Here is a 12,961-nt window from a genome sequence, read left to right on the forward strand (position 1 = left end):
ACACTCACTTTAAAAAAGTAGGTAAACAATGGCAAATAAAACTCGAAAGATAGAACAACGAAAAACAGGAAAAGCAAAAGAATAATTAATAAAACAGAAGATGAATGGACCACAGAGAAGATCACCAGAGCCAAAAATGTGTTTGTTTTAGAAAGTCCTTGTGAAGCAGTTCAAGAAAAAACTGGAGATGACTCAGATAACCATCATCAGTGATGGACAAGGAGATAATGTACAAGTTCATTCAAATAAATTGTATTAGGACAACCCAGTTGCTATCTGGAAAAAAAAAAGTAAACGTGATGTGTATCTCCAAATGCACACCAGGTTAAGTTTCTGATGGACAAAGACTTAATTCTTAAAAAATGCAACCATGAAAACAACGTATAAAAACAAATAGGGCTTCTTTATATGTGTGAAGTAGGTCTTTTCTAAAGTCTGAAATCCAGTGCACATAAATAAAAGTGGATAAACTTGATTACATTTAAAAGCCTACTACATTAAAAAGGAAGTTCTTCGTAACCAAAGTTAAAACAACCCAAGAACTGAAAAAAAAATTGTTTGGGTTCATATTTCAGAAAAAAAGAATAGTTATCCCCCTAATGAGTTAAAGATGAACACGTCTAAACAAAAGTGAGGAAAGGCCATGAATGAAGAGTCCATGGGAAGGGAACAACAGGGGCCTTTAAATAGAAGAAAAGATGCTCATCTCCCCAGATACCACGAGCAAAGGAAAGCCATGATTATCTGGAACCCTGTTTTTCACTCTTGGCACAGTTCCAAGTGCGAGCTAAGTCCTGATGGTAAGGTTCGGTGGAAGGAATGTGCGCATCCCTGCCTTTGCATCTGCAAGCACATTCAACCCCTAGGCAGGCACTTTGACAACACCGTGGAAATCGCAAACACATAACTGTTTTTGAACCCACAGCGTAGCTCTTAGGATTTCCATTTATGAGTTGAAATACGTGCCCTGTGACGTGCGAGCAAATCATGCAAAACATTGTCAACAACCTCAACTTTCGTTAATAGGAGGTTGGCGAAGTCAATTATGATGAATCCATGCAGTGCTGAACTATAGAGTGGAAGGTCTGAAAGAATAAAAAAGAACTCAGTATTATAAGGGAAAACCTCTAAGATGCCTACTTCTAGGTGAATAAAAAACAAGGGACCAGACAATGTGTCTTTTATGAAAACATTTTTTTTAAAGGCCTCCTTTTAAACGTAGCACTGCACATTCGTACCTGCTTGAACAGGCACCTGTTCCTAAAGAGGCACAGAAGAAGGGAGACTAGCGGGCTGGCCTGGGAGTGCTCAGAGGAGGAGCGAGATGGCTTGGGCACAGTGACCATAAGACTTTCCTTAGTGCATCTTTAAACATAAATATAAAAGGTATAACAGATATGCACATTCTTAATTATTTTTGAACAACATCGTGAATTGTGCAATTTCAGCCCCTCTTTGCAGATTCTGAGTGGACGGCACCCCGGAGCAAAGCCGGAAGGGGAGTCATTCCCTTAGAACTCCATGTGACCAGGATCTGAAAGGGCACCCCTCAGCTCACGCACTGGCAGCAGGCCTGTTTTAGAACCATGTGATATGTTATATAATAAAAAAAATCACATGGAAATAGAAAATAATCATAAAATGAGTTCAAAACATAAGGATTGGAAAGGCAGGACAAGGCAATCATTATTTGTAAGAGATATAATTGCCTCTATTGAAAAGGCCAAAGAATCTGCAAATATTGAATTAATGTTCTTTCAATTTGCTATCAGTGCAAACAGGAATATGTTTAATGCCATGTTTTTCATTAAACCAATAAAAGCTAATTTAGTCCACACTGAATTCTGAATGAATGAATAATTCATTCATTTTAACCCTTGGCTGTGTGTGCTTCCTTGAAGTATTCTGGAATGGTTTTTTATCTTAGCTTGTTCTATCTACTTGGACTGCAAAACCCCAGAAAACAGGGACTCTGTCTTATGCTGGTTTTTAACCCTCCTGGACCATCTCGGCATGCAGGCAAACAGTTCGTGTTCAATAAACCTACCCATTTGTAAAGAATACTTGAAAAAATGCAACAGGACATCAGCCTTCTAGGAGCCGGGAGGCATCAAGATCATGCAGTAGTCTGGGGCACAGTGTGGTCCCCAGGCCAGCAGCCTCAGCATCACTTGGGAGCTTAGAAGCACAAATTCTACTTACCCGGAAGCTCTGGGCATGGGTTTTACCAAGTTCTCCAGCTACTCCCACGCACGCTAAGGTGTGAGGGCTGCCGGTCCAGGAGCCAGAGTCCGTGCCCTCACATGAAGAGGCAAGAGGACAGAGTTATTTTAAAAAGTTAATGATCAGGTGGCTTGTCTCGGGCAATAATTGTTGGCACCAGTATTCTTTGACAGCCTTGTACTCACTTGACTATTTCGTGAACAGTTGCCCTTGACCCCCATGCCTAACACTCAAGGTCACACACAGGTACAGCCATAGGCTGTGAGGAGTCCCCTTTGGAGCAAGGCTTCTCAATCCTCAGTGTGCAGAGACTTCCACACGCTTGGCTTGCTCAAAACCTGGCTCTCACTTGGAATTTAGCTCCACAGGGTCTGGGGTGATCTCTAACATTCTGCATTTATTTTATTATTTAAAAAGATTTATTCATTTATTTGAGGGGGAGTGGAGGGGAGGAGAGGGAGAGGGAGAGAAAGAATCTCAAGCAGACTCTGCGCTGAGCCTGAAGCCAGATGGGAGGCTCGATCTCACGACCTTGAGATCACGACCTGAGCCAAAACCAAGAATCAGTTGCTCAACCGAATGCGCCCCCCCACGGGCCCCATTCTGCATTTATTTTTAACAAGCTATCTAATTAATCTTGCTTGCCGCCGAGAGACCACAGTTGAGGCCTATCACCCTGTTGACCCTGCTTCCCAAACTGTAAGCCCGTGGTTGGCATCATTTGGGAGATTATTAAAAATCCAGACTCAAAAGTCTCATCCCAGACCTACAGAATCCGGAAGATTTTGGTAAGATACCCCAGTTATTTGTTCTGCCTGTGGAAGTTTGAGAAGCACCATTCCTTGCAGGCAGTTCATGAGGACACCAGGGGCCAGGACTCTGACAGAACATTGGCCAAAGGGAAAGTAAGATAATTTGCAAACAGCTTCGTCTGATTGCCGTTCCCAACACTATTAAATTATACCATGTTTATTCTATTTCTTGATTTCCAATTGCTTTTTTCTCCTTCATGACTGCAGTTCTGGAAAAAAAAACCAATATGTAATATGTTTATAATAGTACACATATAAATAGCTCTGATTAAAGTGCAATGGAAAATATACAGCATAAGAGATGAAATTGATGTAATTAACAATAATTTATGTGGAGCCCTTTATGTTTTAGTATATCAAAATAAATTAGTTGATTATAGGAAGTTAATAATTAATTTGAGATGTTTATGGTAAGATATTGACCCAATAATGTATTCTGTTTTCTTTCTAGATTTTAATATTTATATAATTTGGAAGTTGGCTTTAAAAAAAGGGGTATTTTAAACTCTTATAATTGGATCTATTTCTATTAATTTATAGTCAAGAGGAGTACATTTATTTAAAATAGGGAAATACCATTTGCATTGAATTAACATTTACTAAGAGGGACAAAATGTTGGTACTTGTTAGTATAAAAGAGCTTATTAGACGTGGCTTTGAACTGATTTTTGTATAAGCAAAACTTTTTTATTATGGTTATTTGGATACTTAGCCATTTTTCTTACTCTTTGTCTTTGGAGTTATTTTTCTTCAACTATGCTCTTTTTTTTTTTTTTTGCTTGTGATTTTCATAATTTATTCATCCTTTTTTTCTGTGTTGATCTTTACAGACAGTCCTGTAGCTCTTAGTAGTACTTAATGACTAAAAGTGTCGGGCGCCTGGGTGGCTCAGTTGGTTAAGCGACTGCCTTCGGCTCAGGTCATGATCCTGGAGTCCCTGGATCGAGTCCCGCATCGGGCTCCCTGCTCAGCGGGAAGTCTGTTTCTCCCTCTGACCCTCCTCCCTCTCATGCTCTCTGTCTCTCATTCTCTCTCTCTCAAATAAATAAATAAAATCTTTAAAAAAAATAAGTAAATAAAAATTAAAAAAATAAAAAAAAAAATAAAAGTGTCTAGATGCCTCCTATTAGTGATGTCCTTAACTCTCTAAAGGTTGTAGAAAGCTTGCCTAAACCTGGGCAGAAACTATGGGCTGTGGGATGTCCACAAAGGAAACAAGACGGGATACAAACAAACATTTGAATAAATGTCTGGAGCCTAATGGCAGAAGCTAGAGGCAGGACGCTTTGTCTAAATTACAAACATGACCATCTCACACTCCATCACTGTAGAGGTATTCCTTAAAGAAGATTGCATCCTCAGAATTGCAAATGCCCTTGAGAGGGACACAACTTAAGTTCCTTTGAGTGATCTTCTTTAGATTTCAGAGTGCGTGAGAATAAGACGTCACTGGAAATGGGTCAGGGACCAGACCAGGGAGCCATGGGTATGCCACCCACCAATTATGCCTACATATTAGATTTTCTAACTCAAGAGTTTTTAAAGTAAAAGACAGATTTTATTAACAGGCCTTGTATTAACAGAGAAATTTGCATTTTATTTTATTTTATTTTTTTAAAGATTTTATTTCTTTATTTGAGAGAGAGAATGAGAGAGAGCACATGAGAGGGGCGAGGGTCAGAGGGAGAAGCAGACTCCCTGCCGAGCAGGGAGCCCGATGCGGGACTCGATCCCGGGACTCCAGGATCATGACCTGAGCCGAAGGCAGTCGCTTAACCAACTGAGCCACCCAGGCGCCCCGAGAAATTTGCATTTTAAAATTTACATTTATGTAGAGAGAAAAGCCCAACTAAAGAACCATAGAGTGGGGGGAAGATGAGGATACTGGCTGGGATTCAGGCCCTACTCTAGACTGGAAGGCCTACTGTCCACTCTGCTGCTGATCTGCTTCATTTTAAGTAATTCACTTCATCTCTCTGGGCGTAAGTTTGCTCATCGCTATGGTAAATTAGACCAGATGATCCCTAATGTCCCCTCATTGCCTTTGTTTTCCAAAGAACAATAACAAGAGAAAAAGAAAATGAGTAATTTAGGCAAAGCACTAAAGTCATTATTTAATATTGAAGCTCCAGGCTTTGTGGTTTTGTGTAGAATTTGAAGCTGGATGAGATTTTATTTCTTACCACATATTAACCCATTCTTTAAAAGAGGTAACTTCTTGCCTTCCAACGGACGGTAGTAATTTCTGACATCTTTCAGACACTGTACTAATTACATTATTAACTGCATATGAATTTCATTTTTAAAAGTAGGAAATGAAATAATTGTTAAGTTTTTGCCTGAAGACTTGAGAACATCCTACATAAATTTTTGAGTCCCATCAGAATGAATTTCACTATGAAAGCACACATGAATAATAATTATTGATTTAGGAATAAAATAAATCCACCTAGTTTAAAAGTGCCAAGTGGTAGTAATGAGTGAGTACAGTTACACCTCGATGAAATTAGATAGAAAGATGATTACAAATTGTTTATAAATGTAGATTTTAGAAAGAATTTCAACTTTCAAATAATTTTCTTGGAACAAATCATATTTCTTTAAATAATCCCCAGTATCAATACTTTGCTCCTTCACCATTTTAAGGCTCAAAGATGATAATAGGGTTTGGTGTTTAGTCATAATACAAGGTGAATGAATGCTACTGTATCAGATAAAAGCAAAAAATTATAGGAAACAAGATGATAAGAAGCCACTTTTGCACAGATGGGGAGTGCCCTAAAAGGGCTCTCTATCTCAGCATCAGAATGCCCTTTATCAAGTTGCCAATCAACAGTTCATTATTACAAGATTCCATCACTAAATCCATAACTAATAATGTAAGACTTGAAATGAATTTGTAGGTCCACTGTTTTAGGATTTGGCAAAATTGAGAAGCTTCCTCGCCGATTGACCAGCAATGTCTCTGAGAAGGGTATTTCAGGATACCAAGAGACAAAAAGTCAGTTCCATAGTTTGTTAAATGGTGCCTCTTTAAGGCAGTTGTGGTAACTTTTAGGTGTTACTCCTGCTGCTTTCTCTCCTCACCTCAGGAGAGCTGCTCCTTGCCCCCACCCACAAACTTGCATACTCAGTCAATGCGGTAGGCGCAGGGATTTGCCCACAACTCACAGCTCGGTTTTATGGAGAAGACCAGATGACCGCTCTTATAAAAGTATATGCCAGGGGAGGGACACCTGACCCCATTCAACACCATTAATCTCATTGATCAGTCATGGGAGCCAACGATTCACAATTCCCTTATTTAATCTGAGATGCATACAAAGATAACATCTGATTGAAGCTCTCTTAATGAGGCACCAAGAGACTGTATTTTTCACTATTCTCTAATAAAAACATAGAATAGAGGCTTCTACGGTCTCCTAACAAAGAGATTCTACAGACTTTACATTTCTTTCTTTTTATAGAAAGCCTCTGAGAGAGAGGTACATCTTGGAATAATGTACTGAAGAGCAATAGATAATGCTCAAAACCTATTAATTCTGATCCCACATTTTTTAGAAAAGAGACATTATAAAATGATGAATGCCAGGTTTGTGTTGTTATCATTTTAATGACAACAAAATGTATTTGGCCTGCCTTCATAACACTATCCTAGAAATATTAGCATATTACAGTGAGATCTTATATTTTATATATGTGTGATTTGCATTAGTCAGTGTTTATTAAAAATTTCTGGCCAATTTGCCCCATTCTGACATGTCAGAAGAGCAGAAATTATGGCTGGTGATTAAAAAACACTTTTTCCATGCTATACCTAACATAGACCATGAACAATTGTGTCACACTGGTTTGTTTGGGTTCTTTTGCTTTCTTTTATATTATATTGGATGACTATTGTCAGGGAGGAAGAACTCCCTCTACCCCTCAAGGTCCTTCTAGCTGGACTAAGAATTTAATTGACATGAGACAGATTAACAGGGGAAAATGCAATTTAATTTCATACGTATGGGGAATTCACACAGACATGGAAAAATTCCAAAGACAGGCAAAATGGGTATATATGTCATTCTGGACTAAGGAGAAGGGGGTAAGGGTCTAGGACTTGAAAGGGAAGGAATGCAATTCACAGGAAAATGAAAAAGAGCAAGAATTTAGTAAACAAATGTTTGCTGGGCCACTCAGAAACCATGGGACAAAGAGAGGACTTTGATTGAACAGGCCTCGCTAGGTTCCTCCCTATCTACCATACCTGCTTCCTAGATATCACCTATCTATGGTGACAGTTCTCTTCCTGGAGCATGTCCTCTACCTAAATTCTTTTTAGCCAGTTATGGAGGAGGTAAAGAGCTTTTCCTGAATCTGCTAGATTTCAATTGCTTCTAATTCAAAATAATCTTCATGTCAAAGTTTGACCCATCTTGGGGTGGCCTGCGCTTGGGCTTTACATTACTTGTGAGAATATCTAACTTATGGTTTGGAACCAGTGACTTACTAGAAATTTGTATCTCCCACTCCTGACTTTTTCATTTTTACAATGAAATTTCCAGAAACAGCCTCATAAGGCCAAAAGAATAGATTTGCAGTTCAAGACAAATTGTGGGCCATTATTTTTCCAGTGGGGAAAGAAAAGAAAAATGAAGAATGTCATCTATTAACTTTATTGTACAAAGCAGCAGGAATATTAAGAAATAACCTCTGAACTTAATTTATTGATAAGGACATTCTTTTGAATTTAAAGAATTTAGAGATATAGAATGTATACAGAAATCAGAGCTCAAAAGATTCTTACAATCTGATAAAAATTGAACACATTTCTTTTGCTGAATTGGCAGGATCATGAATCAGCTGGTTGAGATTGTTCATAATATGACTTTTTTTTTCAACAGGTGGGTTCTGGAGGTTGGCTTGGCACTTAATACAATTTGATTTGGAGATGAGACACAGAAACTGTAAAAGTCAGATGGAATTCCTTGGCACATTCCAAACTGATAGAAAATCCTGCCATTTCTCCCGATCATCTCCCCGTGTACTGTTTACAAGCTTCTTGGCTTGTGGGCAGGTATAATTGGGGCAGGGATATTTGCGCTTGCCTCATTATTTCTTGGAGCATCTGGTTCTTTCCACTCATCCCCTGCTGTCACTTTCTGAAACCACTTTCACAGACCCATTAGTCTGTGGGCAGCCGTTTACTGCTGAGCCATTCTCCGCTAAAAGCCATCAGCAGCCCCATTCCAACTGAGAACCAAAGAAGGTTACAATAGAGAATTTCACTCTAACCGAAGTGGGAGACCACGGATTTATAGCAATGTCAGTGTGCATGTTCTCAAGGGGGTTCCCATTAGAAATGCACAGAGAGCCTTAGAGCAAGGTCCCTAGCACGGATGTTCATTGACATTAGGTGTCTATGTTGAATCCTTTAAAGGACACTGTCCCTTGAGCCCACCTCGACCACATGCTTTCAAGTCCAAATTGTTTCTAAGTTATTTAGAACTGAAAGGCCATAATAGTATTAAAAACAATTTCGTAAATTACGTAGCCATCTTCTGATTGCAAAATGCTTTCAACCCTTTATCTCCCTTATTTAACAAAGCATGAAAGATGCTGGTTGTCATGTGATGGAAATAACACAATTTGTTGTGTTCTAACAGTGCCAGCCAGTCATGATATCCAGGTGACTTGCAAAATTCATATGAACAGTGAATTCATTCTTCAAACTCATGAAGGCCTAGAGGAAAGATTTTTGGTGAATGGTTATGCAGCAAACTTACATAAAAGTGGGTGGCATCTATTTTTGACCTGAGACCAGCAACCCATGGAATCACAGTCTTAAAAGATTTCACTTGCTGTGCAATGAAAAAATTGTCACCAAACGAACGTACTAACATGGGTATTTAACCTTTCCACCTGTCTTGGAAGCTTTGAGAAACAATTTTAAATGAATAGGAAAGCACATTTATAATAACCCTTTTCTCTATCTTATAAGCTTATTATATATTTTAAAAATGAAGGAATTTCTTGTAACATATTCCTACAAGTAAAGTCACTCTCAAATTCATACAACATTTATATAATTTTGTTCAGAAGAATATATTATGGCTTATTTTAAACTGCCTAACTGTTGGAATAGTATTTGGGCATAAATATGGACAGGACAAAGTGCATAGAATATACTAAAATTTAGTCATATAAATATTTTTTATCCAATTCCATTGGACAGAAAAATAGAATTGTTATCCATTCATAGAATAGAAAAATAAAGCATAAAATACTCTAAGTTGGATGCCCTTCAGCAGCTTTGGCCAAACTACACAGATGAGTTAAACAAGTTATTTTTTTTTATATACTTGATACTTGGGTAACGTTACTTCCTCGCAATTTTTAAAATATATTTTGCAGCTTCCTGCACTAAAAATTACAGAAGCTATGACTAAAGTAAAATAAAATTTAGAATTAAATAAAAACTCAAGAAAAGTTTTGATTGGGTTTCCTAGGCTCCTTGAAATTGAGTACCTCATCATTTTAATTAAACAAATAAATTTCAACATATTGAACTTAATTCTCTTCACCCATCCAGGGAAGGAGATTTTACGACTGGATTCCCTCAATCACCCTGTTTGGTTGTGCCTTCACCCTCCCCCCATCACCCATGGGTGATCCACTGATCAGCCAGGGGAAAACTCCAGCGGTGGGAAGAGTGGTTTAGCCTCACAAGCACTGTGTTTGGTATTGAGTTTTGTTAACAGCAGTTCTGATCTCTTGTCTGGTGCATCCAAAGGAATGGAGATGCAGATACTTTAGGTGGTGAGGGCAATGGTCTCCATCCTCTGCTAGTGTTCTGTTATTTCTTGATAGATTTTCAACAGCCTTTGCACATCCTCAATTGCTCAATATCTCTTACATTATCCAAGGTCAGAAAAACCATATGGCTTTATAAAGATCAAAGAGTAGAGTCAGGAACCCACACTTTTAAAAGGAAAGAACCCCCCCCACACTACCTATTTTAGAATCAAATGCACACGGCCCACTAACTGCAAAAAATTTATGTGGCCAAGTTAACCTCCTTGGAAGAAGAATAATGTGTCCATTAGGGCCCAAAGAACAAGCCCATCTTCCAGTGGAAAGTAGTAGAGGGTAGACATTAAGGGAAATGAAATTAAAGACACTGGATTGAGAGACTCTGAATGGTAGGTACGAATGACAGAAAATGGAGAAATTAAATGAGAAATTAACCCCTCAGCCTCTGAGGTCATTCTTTGTGTTGAAATTCAGTTGTTTTAAAGAGTCTTTATTACTGGAGACATGATTTTCTCATAGCCGAGGGGAAAGTTCAATTACTGTGCCCAACTAATCGTCCGTTTTAAATCATTTTTTGTGTAAAGATTGAGTGTATTGGATGGATTTGTCATACTCAGGATGAAACTGGTACAGATGAAATGCCTGTTAAGGGTCATTAACTTCACTATTTTCTTATCTGCTATAAAAGCCTAATTAAGTAACAAGATTTGGGATAGACTGGGGCTTATTATCAGCCAAGTAAGGGAGGGAAGAGCTTCCTGATGGGTTTAAAAACAAGTAGCTTTTGGTTTAGAGTATAGGGAAATAAAAAAAAAAAAAAAGGTCTCTATCTTGTTTTCTAGGGTTAATGAGATATCTCTCTTTTGCTGTTATAACTCACTTGTTTTCTATATCCTACCGCCCCAAATATTTTAATGGGTTTCTCTACAACAACTCCATTTTTCCAGTTGTTACTACCCATGTGCTAATCAAACAATTATCTTGTCATTCTTTTTATAAGACCTTCTGTAAAGACCCACAGAACCCTTTCAGAATTATGGAGATCCAGTAATGTTCAGATCATAAACATTGTTTTATTGAATGTTTCATGGATAATTTGAATAAAGAAACAAATGCCAAACTAGTAAATATTCTATGTAAATAAAGAGAGTATTTAAAAATTATTGTAATTTATTAAAAGCTGACATATGTTGTTTTTATGGTTTTTAGAGATTCCTGACAAAGGGAGCTTGCAAGCAATTTTAATTGATGTATTTCAACAGTTGTCCAGTATGAGTTCATAGCAACAAACAGAGGACATGCTGGAGCACAGTTACCAAAACTGGCTTCTTGATGATGTAGCTCAAATTATGGTTTTATGCTTGCCAAATGTGATTCTGTGTTTGACTTTGGAACCGGTTGTCATAATGCAGACGTTGACAGTCCTCATGGACACATATGAGTACTAGCTAAATTTGAAAAGCTGAAGAGACAAAAAAAGGGTGGGATGTTATGAACTACAAACTTATTTCTGATTCTAAATATGTCCCTTGGTGCTCAGATGGCAAGTGCCTTTTTTTTTTTTTTAAAGATTTTATTTATTTATTTGTGAGAGAGAGAATGAGAGACAGAGAGCACGAGAGGGAGGAGGGTCAGAGGGAGAAGCAGACTCCCCGCTGAGCAGGGAGCCCGATACGGGACTCGATCCCGGGACTCCAGGATCATGACCTGAGCCGAAGGCAGTCGCTTAACCGACTGAGCCACCCAGGCGCCCAGATGGCAAGTGCCTTTTAACAAGCTACATGTCCTCCCAGGTTCCATGTTAACATCAGGTACAAGATTCGGCATTAACCTGGCTCTTCTTGCACAAGTATGTGCCATCAAATGCAGAAATATGACAGGTTCCTTGGCACCCATTTTTGGATGGACTGTTTCCAGCAAAAACAATGACTTACCAAGCAGTTCCAAGTGACGTACCAAGTGAAGAACACAAAGCTGCAATGGCTTACAGATGCCCAGTTTTAGGAAATAAACCAATCACCAATTCTAAATTGCTTGAGGAGGAACCACCACTGAACGTAAAATCACAACCAGGAAATGAAAAGCCTCTATTGAAAACAGCCCCTCAAAATTAAAGGAAACTTGAGGCTAAGAAAGCTGAAGAGCAGGGCCTGAGAAGTGGCAAGAGGCCTGATTGGTCCCGCTCCCTCCCCACAGAGCATACCACGAAAGACTGCCACTCAGCCACCTCTTGAGAGCCTGAGACAGACAAACAGATCAAGAACCTAAACAAGAAGCTCCAAGCAATCGAACAACTGAGAGAAGAAGCAGCACCCAGAAAACAGCTAGAAACACACCATTTGAAGAAAATGCAGCAAGAGAGAGCCTTTCTCCAGGAGCTGGGAGACACAGATTTGGGGATTTAAAGATTCAGGGAAAGCAAGTTCTCAGAAATCAAGACAAACACATCTGTTAAATCCCCTGGCATCTATGGACTACCCATGTGCCCATTCTTAATGTTCATCTATAACTTTAACCATTTATCTAAGATTTAAAAAAAAATAGGACAAGAAACCATAAAATATGTAAGAATACATCTAACAGGGGATGTCCAAGAACCTATAGATTTGCCCCCATTTCAGAATCACCAATTTAGAAGTTGACCTACACATACATGGTAAATTTATTTTTGACAAAGATACCAAAGCAATTCAATGAGAAGTAGAAAGTCATTTCGACAAGTGATACCAGAACATTAGACATAGAGACTTTACTCATAACCACACTTTTAAAAACTTGGACTAGATCACATATATTAATTAAAAATCCAATACTAAAATATCTGGAAGAATATGTAAAAGAGAATAAAAATTTTATGATTTTGGATAAACACACACACACACAACACACACACACCCCTGAATCTTATAAGAACAAATAATTAATAAATTGAACTTTATTAAAATTAAAACTATTTTTCTTCTAAGAATTAAGAAAATCACACAATCAAAATAAAAAGGGAATGAACAGCATGAGAAAATACTTGCAATACAAACATCAAATACAGGACTAGTTTCCAGATTATAGGAAGAATTCTTACAGTTCAGTAATAGCAAAACAAATGACCCAATAAAATGGACAAAATATTG

General features: G+C 38.2%; 1 pseudogene; it reads left to right on the forward strand.

The window, feature by feature from the left end:
* Positions 1–643: 643 nt before the first annotated feature.
* LOC115943677 (eukaryotic translation initiation factor 2A-like) lies at positions 644–12,693 on the forward strand (annotated as a pseudogene).
* The last annotated feature ends 268 nt before the right edge of the window (positions 12,694–12,961 follow it).

The sequence above is a fragment of the Leptonychotes weddellii genome, chromosome 5 (genome assembly GCF_054177405.1).
Source record: "Leptonychotes weddellii isolate Sample4059 chromosome 5, ASM5417740v2, whole genome shotgun sequence".
In the NCBI taxonomy this organism is placed as follows: Eukaryota; Metazoa; Chordata; class Mammalia; order Carnivora; family Phocidae; genus Leptonychotes; species Leptonychotes weddellii.